Source organism: Misgurnus anguillicaudatus, chromosome 2, assembly GCF_027580225.2.
Source record: "Misgurnus anguillicaudatus chromosome 2, ASM2758022v2, whole genome shotgun sequence".
Taxonomy (NCBI): Eukaryota; Metazoa; Chordata; class Actinopteri; order Cypriniformes; family Cobitidae; genus Misgurnus; species Misgurnus anguillicaudatus.
The window spans coordinates 6,927,565-6,953,838 of record NC_073338.2 but is presented as its reverse complement, the minus strand read 5'-3'; the positions used below and the strand labels follow the sequence as shown (position 1 = coordinate 6,953,838).

General features: G+C 39.1%; 1 non-coding gene across 1 annotated transcript; it reads left to right on the top strand.

Annotated features, from left to right (window-relative positions):
* The first annotated feature begins 5,794 nt into the window (after positions 1 to 5,794).
* LOC129441587 (uncharacterized) lies at positions 5,795 to 26,008 on the top strand. Its single transcript, XR_012371548.1, has 4 exons — positions 5,795 to 5,881; positions 7,191 to 7,971; positions 8,188 to 8,288; positions 25,265 to 26,008. It is a non-coding gene; the product is annotated as an uncharacterized protein (transcript).
* Positions 26,009 to 26,274: the final 266 nt, after the last annotated feature.

The following is a 26,274-nucleotide window of genomic DNA, read 5'->3' as shown; positions in this document are numbered from 1 at the left end:
AGACCGGGGGAAGTAAATCTGGGCGACACGCCCCCTCCCGTCGTTTCAGACCTCCTCCAAAAAACTGAAACCATGGTGAAGCGGCTTTCCACGACTCTGCTTTCGTCAGCGAAAAAATTAAGAAATTCGACGCTAAGCACTTAGTTCCGAGCAGGTCTCACATGACTTTTATGTGACCGGAGAACTGTTAGTTTGGAAGTTTAGTCAACACTCTGTTCATGGTGAGCGCAAAGATACATGCACTCTCTCATCCATGTCAGTCTCACTGTACCTCTCACGTGCACGCGCGCTCAGGCATCTGTCCGAAGTGCGAACACAAATCCTCATGTATTTGTTCAGTTTTATGCATTTCAAGCGAGCTGAGGCAAACTAACTATACCTCGCATTTAAAATATAATCATCTGCATCATGGCGCCGCTCTCTGTCTCTCTTTCGCTCGCACGTGCAAAGAGCTGCGTGCTCATGCTGTCCTAAGTCAGATCACTATCCTGTGTATGTTTGTAAAGTTATATGCAGCATTTCAAGCGATTGTGTATAAAATATGGATCGCGTTCCGCTGGATTGATGTGTTTAAGGCACTTCTGAAGGCACCACTGCTTTAACACCTTGTTGTAGCCTCCTGCAACAACACTAGAAAAAACAATGCATTGAATTGTAAATGCATCTTTTATAGTCATTAAGTAATCCTGTTATCCAGTTTTTCCCCCAAATCATTTACATTTTAATCATTAACATTAAAAGGCACACTCTTTTTATGTCTAAAATATAATTAAAGGGTAAAATATATAATTGCCATAAATTAAAACGGATAAAACGGAATTTGCAAAAATTAATCCGGAGAAAACGGAATTTGGGAAAAAATAAAACGGATTTTATAGGGCCATACAATCAGCAGAATTTCAGTTTTATTCGTGTAGAGTTTAAGAAAGTTGTTTTCCATCCATGTTTTTAAGTCAGAAAGGCAGTCAGTGAGTGAGTGCAGGGGGGGGGGGATCAGAGGGTGAAGTGTTGGTAAGATACAGTTGAATGTCATCTGCATAGCAGTGGAAATTTAGACCATGGCTGTGAATAATCTGACCAATAGGGAAGATGTACATGAGAAAAAGGTGTGGCCCAAGAACCGAACCCTGAGGGACACCACAAGTGATTGAGGACTGGGAAGACTTATGTGAACCAAGTGCAACAAATTGCTTTCTGTTTGTGAGGTATGATTGGAACCAATTTAGGGCTATGCCAGAAACACCAATAGCAGACAGTCGGGAGATTAAGACATTGTGATTTATTGTGTCAAATGCAGCACTAAGATCGAGAAGGATGAGAATATTAAGTGAGCTGGAGTCCACAGACAGAAGAAGATCATTGACGATGCGTAGTAGGGCAGTCTCTGTGCTATGACACGGGCGGAAACCAGATTGAAAAGACTCATACAGGTTGTGATGGTTTAGAAAAGTGTGAAGTTGTGATGCCACCACTTTTTCTAATACCTTAGCCAGAAAGGGGAGGTTGGAGATGGGACGGTAGTATAGAAGTGATGTAGGGTCGGAATTTGTTTTTTTGAGAATGGGTGTAATTACAGCGGTTTTGAGTGCAGCAGGGACATTACCAGAATTGAGACAGGCATTTATAATCAGTGTAATGGGTTCAGCTAGGGATATGACACAGGCCTTAAGTAAAGGGGTGGGGACAGGATCGAGCTGACAGGTTGAAGAGTTAGACTTGACAATGTTGTCAGTGATAGTGGTAGAGTCATTAGCGGTAAATTGGGAGAGCTGTGGGCCCAAGGGTGGAGGAGTAGTTTGTGAGCTAACATGGGTGTTAAAGGTGTTGTACATTTGGGTGATTTTGTCATCAAAGAACTGTAAGAAGGCCTGGCACTGTTCAGGGGTTTTAGAACAGGCAATGACAGGGGTTTTGAGAAGTAGGCCTGGGGCGGTAACCGGATTACTGCCATACCGCGGTCACGCGACCCATGCCGCGGGTCTGAGCTCCTCAACGTCATAAACGCAAAAAAAACTTGAAACATTGGCCTGCACTTGTGTGTATATATGGGGATGTTACACACGCAGCTTTTAAACAACCGCAGCTTGTTAACAGAACATTAACTGTTAACTGATATGATTTTAATATTAAACTGTCATTGAGTAGAAATACAGGTGACGTTTTCTGTGACTCGGTAAAAGCAATACAAACATTTATTTAATTTGAACGTGCAAACAGCCGCAAAAGATAAACAACAGAATCAGGTTTCATACATTATTAAATTGTCACGCAACATAAAGGGCACGCGATCAGTCAGAGGATTAATATCCAAAGAGGTTAGATCCAGTACAGAAGCGGTCCCGAGCATGTGAGACAAAGGCGGACTGCCCGAGCGCGCGCGAGACAAAGGCGGACTGCCCGGGCGCGCGCGAGACAGACGCGGACTGCCCGGGGGCGCGCGAGACAGACCGTGTCATTTTGCGCACACACACGCGTCTCCGTGCAGCTTTCAAGCTATATTCAAGCACGGACACATATGCAGTACAAGTGATTTCTCATACAAATGGTTATTTTACCAGGTACAAGCCTAGACCTGACAGGGGCTAAGCCATCAAGCAGGCTGTTCAGGGAGTCATTGTACATATTAACCAGGTTATCCGGGGATGAGTTCTCATCCAGGGCAGATAGCGGTGAGGCCTGTATGGAGGCAGCAAGCATACTGTTGTCAATTGACCTGATATTACGACCAGTAATAGTTGTTTTCTCAGAGGAGGTTGGAGTTTTGACAGTATGAAAACAGCATTCATGGTCAGATACACCAGAGAGGGAACCAGAAACAGAGATGTCATTAATGCCAGAGGAGCAGAGCAGATCCAGAGTGTGGCCATGGTTATGAGTAGGAAAATCAACATGCTGTGTTAGATTAAAACAGTCCAACACAGAGTTAAACTCAGAGGTGTAAGAACAATTAACATCCACATGTATGTTAAAATCCCATAACATAATCATGGCAGAGCAGAGAGATGAGATAACAGTGAGAAGTTCATTCAATTCAGACAGAAAATGTACAGATGGTTTTGGGGGGCGGTAGATTAACAGTAGTAAAATGGGTATGGTGATAACAACCTTTACAGCAATACATTCAAAAGATGTCACTTCGAATGGCCTGAGTTCTTTAACAGACAAATCAGAGCGGTGTACTACTGCCAACCGTCCTCCTCTCCCTACCAATCTTGGTTTGGCTATATAACAATAGCCAGGGGGAGTCAGCATATTTAAATGAATACAATCGCCAGGTTGCTGCCAAGCCTCTGAAATACAAAACAAGTATTTTACCGCGATGAATATAATGTGGACGACGAGTAATACTGAGCGAGCTACAGAGTTTATATAGCATTGAGTCCAAAGGGGTGTAGCAGCGTAGAAGTTTGAGAGTAGTAGGGGTGTAAACATGCTCCATTTCCAAATTGTAAAAAATACACACACACAGTATAGAGGAAGCTGAGAGGACTTTAGCACAGGTGCCAGTGGAAAACATGACAGTGACACTGCAAAGTTTCCACAAGTAACACTCTAACACTCTGCAAACGTTAATGCTACAATGCTACATGAATAGCTCACAACACAAACTGTAAGGTTTACACAGGCAACACAGCAACACCCTGCTAAAGCTACATGTTAGCCAACCAGGCTCACAACACAAACCAGTCCGCGATGTAATCAGCGTATAGTAGTACGCAAACCACAAAACAGACCAGGGACAACAATGAGGCAAGTGGGTCACAACACACTTACCACAAGTAGTCGCAGTGAAGGGAGAGAGGAAGAAAGCTCATGCAGGAAAGGAGCTAGCGTGCTGATCCGTAGCAAACAGAATGAGTGTGTTATCAAGTGTGTTAAAGTTTGTAGCAATAGTCCCCGGATTGAAAGTTTGTAGCAATAGTCCACGAATTGAAAGTTTGTTGCAATAATCCACAATATTCCACGGATTGAAAGTTTGTAGCAATAATCCACAGATTGGAAGTTGTCGCAATAATCAGGAAGTTTGTAGCAGTAATCCACGGATTGACACGAGCAGCGATGCTTCCGGGAAAATTCAGGAGACGCTGAGAAAAGATACAGTAAACTGATCCACTAGAGTAGTTCGACACAAAAGAGTCCAATAGGGCAGGAAAACCCCGGTTAATAGCGGCAGACACACGGAGATAGATCGACACAAGGAAGTCCAAAAGAAAAAAAAACTGAAGAAAACAGACAGTAGAGACCCGGCGAGTAGCGGCAGACACACGCACAGCGTTCACTCAACCCGAAGTGATAGGAAGTGAATCTGCACTATACAACCACATCACTGCCACTACCACACCCAAAAATGACAAATTTTTGCTCAGGCCTACAAAGTGGCAATTTTAACATGCTATAATTAATTGTCTGTGGAGTATTTTGATCTTAAACATACACACTCTGGGGACACCATAGTTATTTTACATCTTTAAAAAATCTCATAATATGCCCCCTTTAAAGATCCTGTCACCAGGTACTATTTGTTTGAAGTTTGATACCCTTTCCCTTAATACCCTCTACCTTTTCCATGTTCAAACTAGGTAAATATCTTTAATCAGTTTAATTCTCAATTACTTTGTCAACACCATCAATTGTGTGTCAACACCGTAAGATGGAGGTTTTCAATTTTTATAAAAAAAGTATGCTTGTTCAATTGAGTGTGTTCATACATTAAAACACGAACCGCACAGACACGGTAAACATGCCGACAGCAACTTGTAAACAGAGCTAAGAGAAGAACTACACTCCTGCATGCTCTCTGTCTGTCTTGTGCACACGTTTAACAGGCGTTCCCTCTTGGGAGGAGGTAGAGTGTTGCGCGTGTGCATTTTTAAAAAAATGTGGAGGGGCGGTTCTTTTAAATAATTCGGGAAAATCTTCCGCTATACCTTTAACATTGCTAAGGCAAACCATTTCTACGCACTTAAAGAGTGGTTCTGAACTCCAGTCCTTGGGACCCACTTCTCTGCACATTTTGGATGTCTCTCATATCTGACACACTCAGTTCTGTTCATGGAATCTATCCTAACGAGCTGATGATCTGTATCAGGTGTGTTAAATAAGGGAGACATCCAAAATGTGCAGAGCATTGGGTCCCGAGGACTGGAGTTGAGAACCACTGACTTACAGTGTTGTTGAATTGAATATTTTCATGTCAAGTTACTAAATGAGTAATTTTTTTTTTTTTATAAAAAGTGGTTCAATAATTTTTTTTCCTTTTCATGGTATGATATATGAGACCAGTGTTTATGAACCCTGCTGAAAAAAAAGAGCATCATGGGAATTATGCTGGTCTATGCTGGTTTGATGCTGGTTAAGCTGGTGGTCACCATCATACCAGCACCAAAACACAACATTTGCTGGTATGACCAGCATGGGATGCTGGCGCTAATGCTGGTTTGGTGGTGGTTTAGCTGGTGCAAATGCTGGTGCTGATCCTGGTTTAGCTGGTGTTCACTAGCAAACTAGCACCAAAACACAACATATGCTGGTCTTACTGGTATGCTGTTTTTTCAGCAGGGAAGATATCCACAAATTTACATAGTATCGATATTTTGTTTGTCACTTTTCAAAAGAATCAGTGCTATACATCTGCTTCTTCATTACACTTGAGTTTATTTTGAATAACCCAAAATAAAAACCTGTGCCTGTAAGTAAATTTTAAGCGTACTGTCCTCATTTACCACAACCATTTCTTTCAACACTGCGCTACAGAAAATAATTTAATAATTGAATTCTTGATCTTCTCTTATTATAACAGATTAGCGTGCAGTGATGGTGAAACATCATCGAGGAGCTGTGACAGCAGTTATGAACATGAGTTTGTTTCTGCTGCTGTCAGGTTGGTGTCATTTTTTAAATCGGTTTTCACACTATGGGCCCTATTTTAACGATCTGAAACGCAAGTGCGAAGCGCAGAGCGCAAGTGACTTTGTGGGCGGATCTTGGGCGCTGTTGCTATTTTCACGGCGGGAGAAATAAGTCTTGCGCCGGGCGCAAATCAATAAGGGGTTGGTCTGAAGTAGGTCCATTATTCATAGGTGTGGTTTGGGCGTAACGTCAAATAAACCAATCAGAACGTTATCCAACATTCCCTTTAAATGCAAGGGAGCAAGTTCCATGGCAGGTTGCTATTATTATGACGGATTTACCAGGCGCACGCCAGGAGCGGTTCACAGCCGAGGAGACCCACGTTCTTGTAAGAGCAGTCAAAGACAGAGAAGTTGTTTTGTATGGGGATAGGAGAAACCCACCCGAATCAGCGTCGCTGTTAAACAGGCGTGAGAGGAAATAGCTGCAATTGTCTCATCAGCTGCGCCAAGCACTACAATGATGTCAGGAGGAGACGGGGGGATCCCAAGCTTGCCAGCATAAATCGGGCACGCCGGGCACACAGGAGGACATCGCTGCGTCCACCCTCACAGCTGAAGGGGTTTGGGGGCTTTGAAATCGGACACAAGAAACGCAAGGTCCAACCCAAAAGTACACTTACAAATCAAGTTCATATACATTAAGGTTTCTTATGAAAACATTTGAATTATTATTTAGATAAAATAAACGTAATACAGCCACACAACAAACTTATGAAAATATTTTAATCGTTATTTGCATGATACTTGTTTAACGCTGCCACACAAAATAAATAAAAACTATTACCACAATGCTCACCACAATGATTTCCCTTATCTCATGTATTAATATTTTTATTGTAACAATTTATGATTTAATGATTTCCCTTATCTTATATTTTTTATTGTAACAATTAATGATTTGCAAAAATAACTGTTGCATCTGTGTAGATTAGATAAGCAATGCGCGTTGTGCACGCTATACATTATGGTCAAGCATGCGCCCTTAAAATAGCATAATGAACTTCGCGCAACGCGCCACTGACTTTAGACTAGTTTTTTTTGTTAGTAGCGCAATTGTTTTTTGAAACTGCAAAATAGCATCAGGGATGGTTTGCGCCGGAGCACGCCTCCTTTTTCATTCCCAGTTTGCCGACGTGCGTCTGTGGAGGGAAAAACCCGCTGTGCGCCGGTGCAAAATACGAAATGATACATGCGTCACTGACAAAGTCAATTGCGCTGGGTGCAAGATAGGGCCCTATGTGTACACATGCATATATTTAAACATGTTCATTTTAACAGGACTTCTGTACAGCGCTTCTGGTCTTTGGCGAGAGTATCAGTACATAAACATAAGTATGACATGGACACAAGCTCAGAGTTACTGTAGATATAGATTCACTGATCTGGCTACTGTAGACTCGATGGATGATGTGAACAGGATGATAAATTTAGTCAATGAAACGGATGGGTACAGAGGATCAATGTGGATTGGACTGCAAAAGACAGCACAGAGTCATTGGGTTTGGTCACATGGAGAAGATAACATTTCACAGTACATTACATGGGCCAGAGGAGAACCTACTGGACAAGATTGTGTATTTTTTGCCAATAATGTCTGGTACGATTATACTTGTCAAACCTATTATCAATTTGTGTGCTACAGTGGTAAGTAGTCACTTTATTGACTGTTAATATTCTGTCTAACTGCAAAGATGTGAGTCTAGATTTCCTTTGGATCTCTTAATAGACAGCACTGGATACATCAGGATATATGTATGGAAAAACTGGACAGATGCTCAAAGTTACTGCAGACAGCATTACACTGATCTGGCCACCATCCACAACTCTGAAGAGCAGAACCAACTATATGCAGCTGTTGTAGATTCCTGGGCATGGGTCTGGATCGGTCTTTACAAGGAATCTTGGCAGTGGTCTGATCAATGGAATCTCACCTTTAGAAACTGGGCAGCAGGACATCCATTCATAAGTTTTGGTGACTGTGCTGCCATGTCAACAATTGATTCTGGGAAATGGGTTCAATACAGCTGTAACCAACAGTACCATTTCATCTGCCATGGAGGTGAGTTTAACAAATTAATTACATAGTAGCCCAAAAAGTCATGGGTATGAAGCCCAGTGAACAAAACTATTTAATAAAGTTGACTTTTATTGCATCTACAAAATTTTTAATAATAAAGCCTGCCTAATGCATTAATATAAATTATGTAAAGCAAAAAATCACATTTGGTCTGTATTATTGAATTTGACTAATAAATATCAAATTGTATTTCTGTAGAGGACAAGTACGTTACAAGACAGATTGTCAGATTGAACTTGGCCCAGGATGAAAAATACAATTTAAATGATCCTTCACTACAGAACGCCACACTGAATGAGGTTTGACTTTGTCTTAAATACTTTCATTACCTTCATATAATTTGTTGAATACCCATCATTCAATTTTCAGTCTGAAGTTTGTTGCCTATTCAAAAAAAACGTAGTAATTATATTAAATCTATAGTCAAGACGAGTCAAGGTTGTGCTAGGATCTTCATGAATAATAGAGACAGAGCGCAGCGCGTCATAACCTGAAAACCACGCCCAACCGTCTCCATTGACTATGTATTGCTAGAGGCTGCCTCCTTGTCATTTCTGGCTTATAACAAAAACAGAATAATGCCTAAAAGCTGCTGTGTGACAAAATGTACAGCTAACAAGCCAAAGAACCCAGAAATCAGTTTTTATAAGCTGTCGACCTCAAAAAACGAGCATTTAAAGACACAAAAGTGGAAAACAGGCAACTTTTCATAGTACTCCTATTAGTAGAACTGCGTCCACTAGGGGGAACTGTAGTCGGCGATCCACTTCTCCTCAAAGGTTGGGTTTTACTGCTCGACAGCTTATATTTGTGAGTGAGAGGGAGGGAGGGGTCCGCCCTTCACTTTCTCCGATTGGTTTGGACCACGATCTGTGTGTGTTTCTAACAGTGTTGGGAAAGTTATTTCCAAAGTGTAATACATTATACATTCAAATGACAGTAATTTGTAAAGTAATTAGTTACATTACAATATTACTGTCTCTGAATTGTAATGAGTTACACTTCTTTTGCGTTACTTTTGAGTTACTTTCATAAAAATTACAGAAGTATGACAAGGTATTATAAAATGTTAAAATGTAGTTTATTTCTGCTTATAAATCTAAAAGTTATGTGTTGGCCCTCGAGCTTTGAATAGGCACAGTGAAGACTTATGCAAAATACAATTGTAACAATCTGTCACAATGAAGGTCTCGGAGTCAATAGCAAGTTCACAATGTTTATTTAGAAAAGAGATAGATGCAGAGCAAAGTCAATATATCAAGAACCACACACGATAATCACCCTCGACTCACTCTGGATGTAATCACTACTGCCGGTATGAAGCACACACGACAGTAGGTGTCAAATTAACTACCTTTTTTCTATGATCCCCATCACTCCTACAGATAAATTGTTCAAAACTCTTAATTCTTTAACAACGCAATTTTATTGGAAAAATAAAAAACCTAGAATTTCACTCTCAACACTACAACATAAAAAAATCACATGGGGGGCTTTGGGATCCAAACTTCCATCATTACGTCCTGGCAAATCAATTACAGTATTTAGTTAAATGGATCAATATACACAAGTGTAATTACCTATGGCTAAAATTGGAACAAAACCAATGCATAAATATCCCAATTTCAGACCTCCCCTTTCAAATCACAAAATCATTACTAGAATTAAACAAGTTTACCCCACTTTGGCACAACCCAGAATTCATGATTCAAAATAAACCTCTTTTTTTCCCGACATGGGCACAAAAAGGAATCACACATCATGTCAATGTCAATTTTATTTATATAGCACCATTTACACAAGACATGGTTGACCAATGTGCTTTACATAAAACATACACCACATTTGCACAGTAAGAATAAAAATGAAAGTTAAAATTAATATTTAAAAATTAAAAAAGTACCATAAACAATATTTAAAATAATTTAAAATAATAAAAACTAAGTTAAATCATGGTAAAACACAGTGCTTCAACCAGAAATAAAAGCTTTATCAAACAGATAGGTATTTAATCTTGAGGGAGCTAATCTAATAGAAGAGGGCAACTCATTCCAAAGTCTTGGGGCGATAGATGAAAACGCACGATCGCCCCTGGACTTCAGCCTCGTCTTTGTAACCAATAGTCTCTGGTTTGATGACCGGAGAGATCTTGTTTCACTGCGTTCAATTAAAAGTTCAGATATATACAAAGGGGCCATACCATGTAATGACTTAAACACAATTAATAAAATTTTTAAATCAACTCTATAGCGTACAGGCAGCCAATGTAAAGACTGTAAAACTGGAGTGATATGATCCCGCTTACGAGACCTGGTCAGAAATCTTGCTGCTGCGTTCTGAACCAGCTGTAAACGAGAAAGAGCTGTTTGACTAATCCCAGCGTACGATGAATTACAGTAATCTAATCTGGAGGTAATGAACGCATGTATCACTTTTTCAAGGTTTTTAAAAGATAGGAAAGGTTTTACTTTAACAAGAAGCCACAGTTGGAAAAAGTAAGATTTAACCACAGTATAAATCTGTCTATCAAATTTCATTTGCTCATCAAATGCAACACCCAAATTTTGTACATGTTGCTTAACATACAGTGATAACTCACCCAAATTTGGAATTGTAGAAGTCACAGACACAGAGGGTTTAAAAACAATCAGTTCTGTTTTGCTTTCATTGAAATTTAAAAAGTTTAGGGACAGCCATTTCTTTACATCACTCAAACAAAGCAATAGTGCATTCAGTCTATCCAGTGCATTCCGTTTTAGAGGCAGAAAAACGTGTGTATCGTCTGCATAGCAATGGAACGATAGCCCATACTTTCTGAAAATAGAGCCAAGAGGGAGCATATAGAGAGAGAAAAGAAAGGGAGCTAAAATTGATCCTTGAGGAACTCCACTGGTTATCGCAGCTTTACTTGAAATATGATCTCCTAACTTCACTGAAAAGGTCCTATTTGTCAGATAGGATCTAAACCACTGCAGGGCACTGCCAGTTATGCCAGCACAATATTCCAGTCGATCAAGAAGTACAGCATGATCGACAGTATCAAATGCAGCGGTTAGATCTACAACCCCAAAACAGAAAAAGTTGGGACATTGTAGAAATTGTGAGTAAAAAAGGAATGGAACAATCCACCAATCCCACAAACGTATATTTTACTCACAACAGAATATAGATAACATATCAAATGTTTTGATATTTTGAAATGTCATGCCAAATATTGCCTCATTTTGGATTTCATGAGAGCTACACATTCCAAAAAAAGTTGGGACAGGTAGCAATAAGAGGCCAGAAAATTAAAATGTACATATAAGGAACAGCTGAAAGACCAATTTGCAACTTATTAGGTCAATTGGCAACATGATTGGTTATAAAAAGAGCCTCTCAGAGTGGCAGTGTCTCTCAGAGGTCAAGATGGGCAGAGAATCACCAATTCCCCCAATGCTGCGGCGAAAAATAGTTTTCTGAGTTTCTCAAAGAAAAATTGCAAAGATTTTGAAGTTATCATCATCTACAGTGCATAATATCATCCAAAGATTCAGAGAATCTGGAACAATCTCTGTTCGTAAGGGTCAAGGCCGGAAAACCATACTGGATGCCCGTGATCTTCGGGCCCTAAGACAGCACTGCATCACATACAGGAATACTACTGTAATGCAAATCATAACATGGGCTCAGGAATACTTCCAGAAAACATTGTCAGTGAACACAATCCATTGTGTCATTCGCTGTTGCCAGCTAAACTCTGTAGGTCAAAAAAGAAGCCATATCTAAACATGATCCAGAAGCACAGGCATTTTCCCTGGGCAAGGCTCATTTAAAATGGACTTTGGCAAAGTGGAAAACTGTTCTGTGGTCCAACGAATTAAAATTTGAAGTTCTTTTTGAAAAACTGGGACGCCATTTCATCCGGACTAAAGAGGACAATGACAACCCAAGTTGTTATTAGCGCTCTTTTCAGAAGCCTGCATCTCTGATGGTTTGGGGTTGCATGAGTACGTGTGACATGGGCAGCTTACACATCTGGAAAGGCACCATCAATGCTGAAAGGTTTATCCAAGTTCTAGATACTTATGATCCCATTCAGACGTCGTCTCTTTCAGGGAAGACCTTGCATTTTCCAACATGACAATCCCAGACCACATACTGCATCAATTACAATGTCAAGACTGCGTAGAAGAAGGATCTGAGTACTGAAATGGCCAGCTTGCAGTCCAGATCTGTCACCCACAGAAAACATTCGGCGGATCATAAAGAGGAAGATGTGACAAAGAAGACCTAAGACAGTTGAGCAACTAGAAGCCTGTTTTAGACAAGAATGGGACAACATTCTTATTCCTAAACATTGGTCCTCCTCCAGCTGTTCCTTTATATGTACATTTAACTTTTCTGGCCTCTTATTGTTACCTGTCCCAACTTTTTTTGGAATGTGCAGCTCTCACGAAATCCAAAACGAGCCAACACCTGGCATGACATTTCAAAATGTATCACTTTCAACATTTGATTTGTTATCTATATTCTACTGTGAATAAAATATAAGTTTATGAGATTTGTAAATTATTCCATTCCTTTTTTACGCACAATTTCTACTGTGTCCCAACTTTTTCTGTTTTGGGGTTGTAGAAGGAGTAAAACCGCATAGTTACCTGAGTCACATGTTAGCAATATGTCATTTGAAACTCTCAGCAGTGCAGTCTCAGTAGAGTGATGTTTTCTAAACCCAGATTGGAAAACCTCAAAGATCGAATTTTCAGCCATGAAAGATTGTGTTTGGTCAAGAACTGATTTCTCAATAATTTTTTAAATGAAAGACAAGTTAGAGATGGGCCTAAAATTTGTCAGAATAGTAGGATCCATGCCCTGTTTTTTAAGCAGAGGGCGAACAGTTGCATGTTTAAGCGACTCTGGAAAAGTACCTGTTTGTAAACAGCGATTTATCAAAGACAGAAGATTTTGAGCAACCACATCTATAACTTGTTTAAAGAAGAGAGGGGGCATTACATCAGTAGGGGAACCAGATGCCTTTAGGTGATCTACTATTTCTATCAAGTGATTATCTGTAACAGGAGTAAAACAACTAAAAACAGCAGTACATCTAGAGAGAGTTGAAGGGTCAGATGAAACTGGGTTTAGCCCCATTCTTAGGTCATGTGTCTTCTGTACAAAGAAACAGAGAAAGTCTTCACAGGAAACTAATGACACTTCTATATCAAGACCAGTGGAGGGGTTGATGGTGGAATTTATAACAATAAACAAAGTTTTCGGTTTATGACAGTTCGTATTTGAGAACCAACACTTCATGTCATTTGACACACTCGCACAGAAATATGGGGTTGGGAAAGAACTAGTCCTTCAATATCAACAACTTAGACTTAGAATTAAACACAAAACCAGACTTATCAACAACACATTACAACCATCTCAACTTATAGAAGAACTTATGAAAATTAATTACTTAAAAAAATTAACCTCCCAACTATACACTATGATTTCCAACCAAAACACAACAATGACACTCCCAACAACCAAGTGGGAAGCTGACTTGGCCTTCTCTTCCAACCCTGAGTACTGGGAACAAATCTGTAGGAACACATTTTTCATGACCAATAACACAAACCTGCAGCTTATACAATATAAAGTCATTCACAGAACTCACATCACCCAAATGTAGAATGTTCAAAATGGGCCTACACAACACCAATATTTGTTTACAATGCACTTTAGGTAGCATAGATGACTATTTACACGCCATGTGGCAATGCCAACCAGTTCAATCATTTTGGGTTACAGTCACTGAGACACTATCCACCATCCTGAGTCACAGAATCCTATTATCTCCAACACTCTGTCTCATTGGCGACTTTTCTGAAATCCATATCCCGCAAAAATACAGGAATCCCTTGCTCGTCTCTCTAGCTGTCGCTAAGCAGATATCATCCTTTGAAGGCATCTTTTCCCCATTTTTATTTTTATCATTTCTTAATACAACAACATAGCTACAAGCCGTGTACATTACCAGTCACACATCTCCCTCTTCTGTTATGTAATGCCTAGCGTACACCAAAGGATTTTCACAGTCCCAGACTAAAGACCGGCAGTCTTTAGGAATCTAGCTGGAGTCTCGGCGCGCTCCCGTCGTCTCGATCGTTAACTGTGAGGTGATAATCTGCAGTCAGCGACCCGATTTATGCCAGTCTTTCTTTAGTCTTTCATATCAAACATGTTTGATATTATCGCAAGTCCCAGCGTAGTCTCATGACGTAAAACAATCAACAACCAATAAATTCGTTCTCCGGAAACAGGAAGCCATCAGTCACAACAAAGAAACATGTCGACGGACGTGGAAACACAACGAGCGCGAAGTAGGCGAAAATGGACCGTGGATAAAGAGGAGCGCATTGATGAGCGGTGGGCAGAGCAGCCGTGTCTTTTTGATGTAAACTGCCATTCATACCACGACAGAGTGGAAAAAGAAAAGAAGTGGAGCGATATTGCCTGTGTGTGTTAACATGCTAACTCTACCACTCTATTGAATGGCATAACGTGCTAATGTTTTCTGGTATGTGCTTACATTCTTCACGCCGCAAGCGTGAGCAACGCGTAAGTGGCGCGTGTTTTTTTCGGCGCTCATGTTAACAAGTTAAAGCACAAGCACGTACACCGCACGCGTGCGGTCATACATGTGACGCCATAAATGTCATAAATGTGTGTTTCAAACAGTCATGATTTTGAGCAATGTAAAAGAAAGCAATGAAATATTTAAAAACACCAGAAGTCTGCGCTGTCATTCACTCTCTGCCCAGCAAATGAGTCCTCATAAAGCTTAATACTGTTCAGAGAAACAGATAACGTACATCTATACATCTAAATCTTATGCTTAAACTGTTGACGGGAAACACGATCGATTGCTTCATGCTGTCAATCACTGAGTGTTTTTTTATTTTATCTTAAAACTTAAGAGAAACAGATTTAATAATGCGCCAAGGGCTTTTTATGTCTATAATTGTCTATTGTGTATATATCTGTCATTACACGAACCAGAACATCACGAAAACAATGTGGGTTAAACAAATCACAGTTATATAAATTACACTGACCGTCAAAAACCGTCTTGAAGAGGTTTTGCTCATTAATGCATATAAAATAAAGTAATGTGAACTTGAGATTTTTATACTGTTATTACAGTATGTCGCTTTGGTACATTTCTCCAATCATACTCACAATTTGCAAAACAGTAAGTGCATTTCTCAAAACAATTCGGACAAGTAGCAAAACACCATGAATAACCTGCAAAAGCCACTCTCTTACTCAAAATTCATCTCTCAAATATCTGTGTCAATGAACATGTCTTTGCCATCAGAATGACAAGTCAATGTGTCATTGTGTATGGATAAGACTTTATTGTTTAGTCACGTTGTCAATATAACTAATATCTAATAATATTAGACTTTCACTGGCAGCCCAAATTTAGCCTTGTTAGCCAAACACGCTTGCTGGGTCAGGAGGTATAGGAAGACTTCAGTGTAACTTGTTCAAAGAAATAAGAAACTGCTTTTTTGATGTGCACAAGTGACACAATGATGTGAGAAATGAACAAGTAGTTTTGAGAATTTCAATTCTGATCTGAGAAATGTACCAAAGCGACTGAGAAAAACTGTAAACTGCACAGTATGCGCTGCAAACGCAGCTGGTGTGAAAGCACAATGAACACGCGCATACATTTTTGTTAAATCACTGCTGAGCATGATGATAAAAAGCTAAAATAATCTTGTTGTAGTCTTGTAAATAGTGTCACTACAAGATTCAGTGTTTGTAAAATCTTTAGTCTGAGACTAAAAACTGTGAACCCAAGTCTTTAGATGTGAGCTGATAATCTTATAAAGTCTTTTCTAAATCTTTTCAAAGTCTTTAGGTGTACACAAAGCATAAGTTTATTTATTTTCTTTTTATAGGCACACACTATTTATACTCATGCATAACATGTTTTTCAAACCCTTTTTAAACCCATTTCCCCTTAAATACCCTAACTGTGACTAACGAATGTGAACCTCAAGATCATTCTATTCAACCAGCAATAATAAGTTCTTACAGCAACTGTATTGTCCCTCTGTCATCTGTCTGTTATTTTGTTTTATGTTATGTGTTACACTTTAACGTGGTGCTTAAATCCCCCTCCCCTTATGTGCACTGTATATAAGTATATCTATTGTCTGTATTGTAAAAATAATTTACTTTATAAAAAAAGTAAGGGTGGTGGTGGCGGGCCAAAAAAAAATAGAGAGATCCATATGCATAACTCTCGCCTCCTGCAGTCAATGGATACTCGATCTCTGATCCAGTCTCTCGATTCCTTGCTGTGTCGAGTTGACTTTTATCCGATTGCACCAAACATGACATCTGAATCATACTTGTGTATGTGTTTTACTAAAAGTTATTTCCAGAAGGGAGTGTTTTCTTTGTCCTTCCGTCAAACAGTACACACGACCATCACACACGACACATACACAAACACACAAGGCATAAAATTTGACGCACTTTGATATTCTTATAAAAGACGCGATTGCAAACAGCACATCTAAATCCTTGTTTACTCACGTCTATGCGTATATCTCTGCACAGCAAGTTTATTAAATGCAGAATCACACTCATGTCCATGTTTTCACAATCAACACGTTGGGGAGTAATGGCGTCTGTAAACATTGATAAGTTGACCATGCTCCTGTGTTTCTACTATAATGATAAAAAAACACAAATAAGAGTTGAGACAATGATAGGCAGTTTTTCTTTTGAGCTTTTTCCTGCACAAAAGTAAAAGTCTCGCTGGCCAACCAAAAACTAACCCTGTATTAATTTTTTAATGGCCAAAGTCAATAACAATAAATTTAATAAATTTACAATGATTACTATAGTATTTGTAGCCAAAAACATGGTTGCACTTTTCTGTGGTGAAACCATGTTTTTTTAAGGTATACTTGTGAAATTAAGACAAAATATTTAAATAGAAATAACTATATGATACGATACGCTGTACGATACGATACACTTTATAGTCCCCTTAGGGAAATTTTTCATGGGCAGTAGTGTGTGCTGCATCTTCACAGTTACAATACACACATAAATCGTCTAACATTCACATGGATATGTAGTTACATATACAGCCTCACAGTTGCACAATACATATACCACCTCATCATCATAATCCCTTAGTTAATGGATTTGCAAGAAAACCACATGGTCCCAAACCGTTTAATCCCGTGACCGTGTCTTTTTTCTTATTTCTGATAGCTCTAAAAGTGTTGATGTTGGCTCTGGGCAAGAAATTAGACTTTTACATGAAAAATTGTGACCGAGTATAAAACTAACTATTTCACTAACTTAACCAACATAAAATCAAAGAAGGCATAAAGTTTGTGTGTCAGGGAGGTCTAAGGAGTAAATTGCGTGTATTCAAATTCCAAGAAAAAATTTGGGATTAAACGGAAATCACATAAGCCACCATATAATCACATAACATCATGATCGCAACACAGTCAATCACTTATACCACCTCATAATCACACCATTAAAAAAGAATAACATATACACTCCAAATCACGTTTAAAAGAATCACATATACCACCTTATAATCACATGATTAAGAATCCCATATATTACCCTACAATCACATATACCACCCTGTAATCACATGATTAAGAATCACATATACTACCCTATAGTCACATAATCAAAAATCACATATACCACCCTATAATCACATAATTATGAAATCACAAATACTACCTCACAGTCGTAGTGTTATGAAGTCACACAGAGTTAAGGGATCATATACACCACGTCATCTTTAGTTTTACACAAGAGTGGAAGAGAACATAGATATGACGCGAAGCATCCTAGAAAGGCTATTATTAATTATTTGGATAGCACCACAGTATAATAGTATATAAGTATATATAGTATATAAGTTAATATAGTAATCACTAGTCAAGAGTGTAATAATAAAAAATAAACATACAGTAGACCAGGGGTGTCCAATACGTTGATCGCGATCGACCAGTCCATCGCAAAGCCAATGCCGGTAGATCGCACATAAGTTAACTGTATATGATGCTCCATGAGCATCGGAAAACAGGGCGAAATAGGCATTATGAGAGGGGCTAATCACACCAAAAGCGTTTATGGCAGTTGCAAGCGCCTTTTTTGAATGATATTCTATGGACAGGGAGCGTTTGCGCGCTGTTTAAGCTATGTTAATGCGTGCTGAGCGCCTTGCGGTTTTTGCCGCCGGCCGCAGCACGCGCCTTTGAAGGAACGCTGAGAGCGCAGAAGCGCCCGACGTCATTCGCGTCTTTCCATTGTCCAATCGAATGAGGGGAGAGGCGGGCCTTACGTTGTAGTAAGGGAAGTTTACAGTTGCTTTGAAGAACCGGACTCCACTCGCTCACTCTCTCCTGTGTTTGTGCACCTCTCATCCTCAAACAAGGTCAGAGCAAGCGCCCTCTTTTTAAAGTTTCTGCTAATATGACAGTTAACAGCAAAAGAGCGCTCACGCTTCAATATTTGATTGACAAGACAGCTGACTCTGTGGTTGCCTAGCAATAGAAAGCCGTGTCGCACTGCTCTTTTTTTAAAGCGAGGCTTCTGATACTGTTGTCTTTTTATAGTTTGTTTCACTAAACTGCGTCTCCGCTATTTTAAAGGGGGGGTTTAATGGTATTTCAAGCATTCTGACTTATTAACACAGTTATAGAGTTGTTTCCTCATGCTAAACGTAGGCAGTGTCAAAAATGCAGTTGGGCGTGTTTCAGAGTATTTCTGTGCCGAATGCACTTCGCCAGGGTTCGTACAAGTTTCGGCTAATTTTTTTCGATTACGGTTCTAACTGACGTTTCAGGGGTTTTCGATACGTATCACTTCTTTATATGGGCTTCCGCCGGAAAACTTCCCCCGGAAAACCCCGCCCAGCCGTCAGTCAGCGGGAGACGCCAGAGCTTGCTAACAGCTTATCAGGCCACTCAGCTTTGTTGAATTTCAAAAGTCAACAATGGCACAACAAGAAGTGTGTTTTTGAATGTAAGGAGAAGACGTCCAGCCTTATGGAAACAATGGTTATAGTTTATTATCCGGATTAGCAGCGGAGTTTTGCGTGTGTGTTTGATGCGGTGGATTTTCAGAACCGGGTCATGACGAGTTACACGTGGTAAGTAAGACTTCTGTCTTATGTTGGAAATAGGTGCGTGTATATTATATAAATGACACGAACATGTAGTGAATCATAAGTTAAAACAGTGTTGTATAGTGTTGCATGACTCGTACTCCCTCCTCCCGCAGTATAACTCCTCCTTCTTCATTTTTTCGTACGTTATCGGAAAGATTCGGTAAAGCTAATCTTTCTTTTATAAATCTGATTAAACTAAAGACTCTTCAGAGATATAAAGGATGTCATACTACTCTAGGTACTCCAGATTAATATCAGAAATGCAGAAACAGCGTGTGTTACGTGAGCTGTAAGCAGTACTAGACATGTACTCAATGACTTTTTTAACTCCTAAAAAAGAATGGAGTAGCCTAATGGGGACAGCCTTAAATTCAATGTAGAGATATGCAGTATAGTCCTAATACGCTTTTAAATTGTCGTTAAAAAATGTAACTGTGTTTTTTAGCAGGTAGATCTTGTCGGCTTTATCATTTTAAAAGTTTTAAAAGTAGATCACCACACAAAAAAGTCTGGACACCCCTGCAGTAGACAATTTAAAGTAGTAATATAGGCCAAGTACACTCAAGGACCCTGGCCCTTGCCATTCAGGATAGAGATGGAGGCAGGCACAAAAGAGTTTTTGAAACGATTGAGTCTGCATTTTGGAACTCTATACCTTCTGCCTGAGGGCAGGAGCACATACTCAAGATGTAAGATGTGTGAAGGGTCGGCCAGAACCTTGTGCGCCCCTCTGGACAGTGACTGTTCATATAATAATTGAAGGGATGGGAGGTTGTTTGCCTCTATAATTTTCATGGCAGTTTTAAAGATGTTTGAGAGTCTGTTCTTTGATTGTACAGAAAGGTTGCCATACCAGACTTGAATTCTATAGGTTATTACAGTGGTTCTCAAATGGGGGTACGCGTACCCCTAGGGGTACTGCAGGGGGTACGTGAGAGAAAGTGGAAACTGACATTTAGAAATAAATCAATAAAATCAGTAAATCATGATGACATTATTTTTATATGACATTAGGACTACACAAAGCATGCATTTAAAAAAATCTTAAATTTAAAGCACATTGTACAAAATGCATGTGCGAGTTCAACCTGTTGATCATGTCTGGCGCATGCGCTAAGGTTTCAGTTCAGCAGCTTTATAATTGCTTGAAATAATTTAAGTTAGGAGAGGTGGCTTCTTAAAAAAGAAAAAACAAACCAGAGTCTCAAAAATACCAGCAGTTTCGTGATAAATACTAATAAGCAATAAACCTGCTCTGGGGCATCAGATATAATAACTGTCTCACTCTCATTTCACTGTATTTTAAAGCTAAATGTTGTCTGGTTAAGGGGTACTCGGCTTGAAAAAATCATAAAAAGGGGTACTTCAGCCAAAAAAGTTTGAGAACCACTGGGTTATTATACTCTCTAGAACAGCTTGGTAAAACATTGTCATCTTTTTATTGACGCCATACAACCTCAACCTCCTCAAAAAATACAGTCTTTGCTGGAGTTTAGCACATAGGTTATCAACATGGATCTGCCATGTGAGCATATTGTCAATGTGAATGCCAAGGTACTTATAGGAATGCACCTGTTTAATTGGGGTGTCATGAATAACCACAGAACTGTGGGCCCTGACTGCTCTGGGATCAAACACCAGCTCTTCTGTTTTTTTTCTCACATTCAGGATCAGTTTATTGGCATCACAACACTGTACAAAGTTTTCTTTCTCACAATAGTAAGGATGGGGATCTTTGTCCTTGTACAGTAGGCTCAAAATGGCTGTGTCGTCAGAAAATTAAAAAATGTAATTTCCAGTATGTGTTCTCCTACAGTCATTAGTGTAGAGTGTAAACAACACTGGTGAACTTACACAGCCCTGAGGAGCTCCAATGTGTGTTGTCTTTTGATCAGGAAGGGGTTAATCATTTTCTCGATCAAAAGGTGAGGTTGAACTGTATTAAAAGCAGAACTAAAATCTACAAAAAGCAAACGTGCATAGGCATTGTTATCCTCCAGATGTTTTGAAATCAGATGTGTTATGCTATTTACAGCGTCATCTGTGCCTTTTTTATGCCTATAGGCAAACTGTTGTGGATCCTGCTGTGAATCTGTGTCAGCTCTGAGCATGAAGACCAAGATTTTTTCTAGGCATTTCATAACAACGGATGTCAATGCGATCGGTCTGTAATCATTATTGTCCTTTGGACAAGAGTTTTTTCGGGACAGGTGTAATGACAGATTTTTTCCACAGACTTGGGACAGTGTGAGTGCTTAAAGATTGCTGGAAAACAGGCCACCAAGCCGGGGTTAGTTCTTTTCAAAAGTTTTTAACAAGAAACCAGGAATGCCATCGGGACCAGTTGACTTTTTGGAGCACACCTGTTTAAAGACAGACTACACCACATGCTTTTCCACATAAGGTGTGTATTCCGGGTCACATAGGATGGACTCCTGGGTGGTGTTACACTCATGGGAATAATCCTCTATCTCGAACCTGCTGTAGAATGTGTTTAATTCATTTGCTTTATTGAGTTCGTCTGTGGAGATAAATGGTCTCTTGCTAGTTTTTTGGAATTTCATGTAGCAAATGGTTCCTCATAGATGTCTTATTGTCGCTTTCGAGCTGCCCGTAGCAGCTGATTGAGCTCTTGTTGTATTGTTTTTAGTTGCAGTCGTTCACCACTCCTAAAAGCAGCCTTTTTCCTGTTAATGCACTCTTTCACCTCTTTTGTTATATATGGCTTATTGTTGGGGTACATGATAATATCTTTTTTTCCACAATATTATCAACACAGAAAAGAATGTAACTTGTTGTTGACTCAGTGGTATCGTCTATGTTTGTGCTATGAAAAATACTCCAGTCCGTGCAGGAAAAACATTCCCTGAGTGTCTCTATACTGTCTGCCGACCACACAGCCACACTTTTGGTTAGTGGTTTGTTTTGCTTGAGCACAGTCTTGTAAGTTGGTATTAAGTGTATGGTATTGTGGTCAGAGTTTGCTAAAGGAGGCTTTAATTTGGAGAGATAGGCATCTTTAATGTTACCATAGCATTTATCAAGCGTCTTTTTCCACGTGTTTTACTTGTGACATATTGTGCAAAGCCAGGGAGGGAAAGTTCCAGTTTACAGTTGTTAAAATCACCCATAATAAAAATGGGGGCATTTGGGGTTCGCTGTAGCTGACAGTGAACACAATCCGCGATAATAGAAGCAGCTCTCGCTGCATTACCACTTGGTGGAACGTATACTGCCCAAACAACAACATTCCCAAACTCTCTGGGAAGATAAAATGGCCTTAGGCTAACACGGAGTATTTCGACATTTTGGTCTCTCTCAGTGTGTGTTGTGTGCACCATCTGTTACTCACGAATATGCACAGTCCGCCTCCACTCTCTTTCCCCCGGTGATTCAGTCCTATCAGCCCGAATAAGAGAAAAGCCATCTATTTCCACAGCTGAGTTTGGAATGTCTCTGTGGAGCCAAGTTTCCGTGAACACCATAAGACTTGAGTCCTGGTACGCGAAGCAGCCTTTGATGTTAATGTGACGCTCCTTCATTTTATTCCGTAGAGACCTGGCGTTGCACAGGATCATGGAGGGTAACGGTGGCCGGTTCTTCCTCTGTCTGAGTTGCTGTCAGTTCCTTTCTTTTACTGTCTATGGTCAGTTCTCGCTGTTTCTTGAAAATGTGAAGTAGCAGAACATTATCTGTGATGGTTGTGGTTAGGGTTTGGGTTAGAGGAAGGGAATAGAATATACAGTTTGTACATTATAAAATGCATTACGTCTATGGAATGTCCCCACAACACATGGAAACCAGAATGTGTGTGTGTGTGTGTGTGTGTGTGTGTGTGTGTGTATGTGTGTGTTTACGTTCTATTGAAACCTTATCATGGTTTTAATATAAGGAAAGTTACATTCCTGTTACAAGACTCATTATGCAAGTCTTTTGTTTCCTAAGCTGTCAATCACTGATTATTCAGGAGCTTTCACACCTCTTTACATGCAGCATTTCCCAGGCAAAAGTGTCTTAGAAATTGTAAATCAACATATTGTTTCATGCGAATGAGTAGTCAGAATGATTTTCACTTCATTTTGAAGAAAAAACTCTAGACTACTAGATCCTGTTTTAAAAACATGTTTAGAATGAGTTTTGTGGACTTAAATCAGTGACTTAAAAATGTAGCTTTTTCAAAAACCACGCATAAACATTTTCCTCTCAAAAATACATGTTGCTCATATAATATTGTAGCCCAGTTTGTGCTGAACACAGTGTTATGAGACTTTTGCCATTATTGAGCTCTATTTTAACGATCTAAGCGCATTGTCTTAAGCGCACAGTCTAAATGAGCGTGTCCAATGCCACTTTTGCTAATTTAACGATGGGAAAAATGGTTTGTGCGCCGAGCGCAGGGTCGAAAAGGGTTGTTCATATTCTCCTAATGAGTAATGGGTGTGTGTTGGGCGTAACATGCAATAAACCAATGAGAGTCTTAATGCTCATCCCCTTTAAGAGCCAGTTGCGCTATGTCTAATCCCTATTTAGATGACAGACTTTGTAAACTGAAAAACTAAGCGGAGGAAGAAGATCCCCAGTTTAAAAATAATGTTAAAAATGTGGTGTTTTCATTTTTATTGAATTTAAAAAATTTTGGATTATAAACTTTAAAAGCCTTTTTCTTTCAGTCATATAAGTACTAATAACAGGCTTTTAATTGCTGTAAATGTATTGATATCCTACATAATCATTGGAATCTCATAAAATAATTTGCAAATATGCAAGAAAAGGTTTGTACTCTAAAAATACAAACAAGAGATAAAAAATTACAAACGTGCAGACAACCAAAGCGTTTCAGCACTCAAACAGCGCCATGAGATTTTTAAAAAGCATACTTTAAAATGTTTCTCATCTCACCATATCCACAGGTACAGTGTCATCATATACAAGAAATCCGTATGGTAGCATTTAAAAACATTTAAAAATAGATGCATTTGTTTAAAGCAAAGCATTTATTTACTTACCAGGCTACAGGTGAAGCAGCTCTTCGCGCCTTCTAATGTCTCATATTCGGTCCTCATTTATGTCCAAGAGACTCAATAATAATCTTTTACATTCAAAACTTTAATCTTTAATATTTAAAAGCATTTATGTGCAGCTACGCATTCATGTATTTGATAAGCAAACCCGCGTTGTCATCCCGTTTATAGGCGCATATTACTAACGCGCTCTTTATAAACATATTGCCCCAGGTTTTTGTTAGTCAATGGCGTAGTCTATTTTAGTTGCCTCAAAATAGCAACACCTCAACAATGCACATGAACACACCTCGTTTTCAGACCAAAACGGCCATGGGTGCAAAATTGGGTGCAAATGCATTTGCTATTTAAACAACGTGGCGCTAAATGTGAAAATGATCATTGCACGGGTTGATACTAGCAAAAGGCACTTGCGTCCCGCATTGAGCTGCATTGCGCCGGTAGTATAATAGAGCCCATTATGATTTCAAACAACTGAAAAAAGCACAAATGTCAGTGCAGGTCAAAACTTTTTCAGGGCCTTAAAAACCCCTTAGACCCCAGAGGGTTAAGAAGACCAAATTTTAACATTTGTTGATATATTGTTTTATAATTGTATAATAATGTATTTGTTTGACACAGACAGTCAAAATGTATTGCTTACGCACATTTCAATATACATTTTGTGCGTACACATGCTTTATAAATGAGGCCCCTTGGATAATAATTTAAGGGTTTCAGTCTAGTATACAGCTTTTGATGTGCTTAAACTGTCATGCATCTAAGGGCTTACCCAGCAACACAGCACCATTAATACATATCAACCAATAATTAAACACACAGGATAATTCTCTTTATATAAAAATTTCTAAGAGTAGTTTGGTCCCAAAATGTCTGGGGCCTTCTTTAGAGACGGATCTTGTCCAATTTAGTAACACTTTAGCAACTGCCTAGCAACCAAGCTAACCAAGCTTGTTTGTTTTAATTAAGGAGGACTATGAATGATATATAGCCTATGAATAAACTATAATTAATAGTGTTTTTTTTATTCTTTCTGGCCTTTAAGATACGTGAAAAGCTTAAGGCCTTGGGGCTTGGAGGCTTTAAGAGCATAAAGTGGAGAAAGGATGAAGTTGGACAGGTTTTTCATCTGACTGGCAAACGCACCGCTAATTGAAACGACAAATGTGATATGAACTAATTGTCAATGTACTTCTTTAAATTGAACTTTAAACTATACTACAATAATAATAATACAAAAATATATCACATAATTTTGTTTTAACTCTGCTCAAGTTTATATTCAAAACAATATTTCTTTTTTACTAACTACCTTACTGTATAGCAATACAAATATGGATATTAATACAATATAATTACTATAGGGTGATACAGTATTCTGTATACTGTTTTTATACCCTACTATAGTATATTTTAGTAAATCATCTAGTAAATTAGCTAAGAATTTTACTATACAGTTTACTGCAGTAAATGATATAGTATAATAGTCTTTTTTCATGTGGGTTAATTTAGAAAGGGTGATGGACATTTGTCTAATGTTTTCAAATTAGCATAGGAATTAAACCATGTAAAGCAGAAAATACCTTGTGATTGTTTTTCTTTCTCTGCTTTCCTCTCTTTCTCTTCAGCTCCTAAAATGTATCGTTTTAATGCCATAGTTTGCCAAAGCCTACCACCGTAACCTCACTAAAATAAGTATTTTTTATCTTTATTGAAAGATGTAATGTAAACATTGCATTGTCATACGATAGTACATTACCCATAATCCAGAACGTTTCATTTTCAAACATGCGCAATGAGACACACCTCCGCATGCGCCATCGCATCATTAACATTATGGTTTTGTATTTATTATCATTTTACTGTAGTTTTTATAATCATAGTTTTTTTTCACCTACTGTCTTTGTGATCCCTGTTTTAATCAATAAGGTCCCTGCGCATGCAGTACGTACTGCCTGCTGATTGCGTCTATGAGATTTATGCAATGACACAATTTTTATGTGTGAAGGGCCCTGGTCTTGTCGCAGGGCCCTAGAAAATTGCCCGTATTGCCTG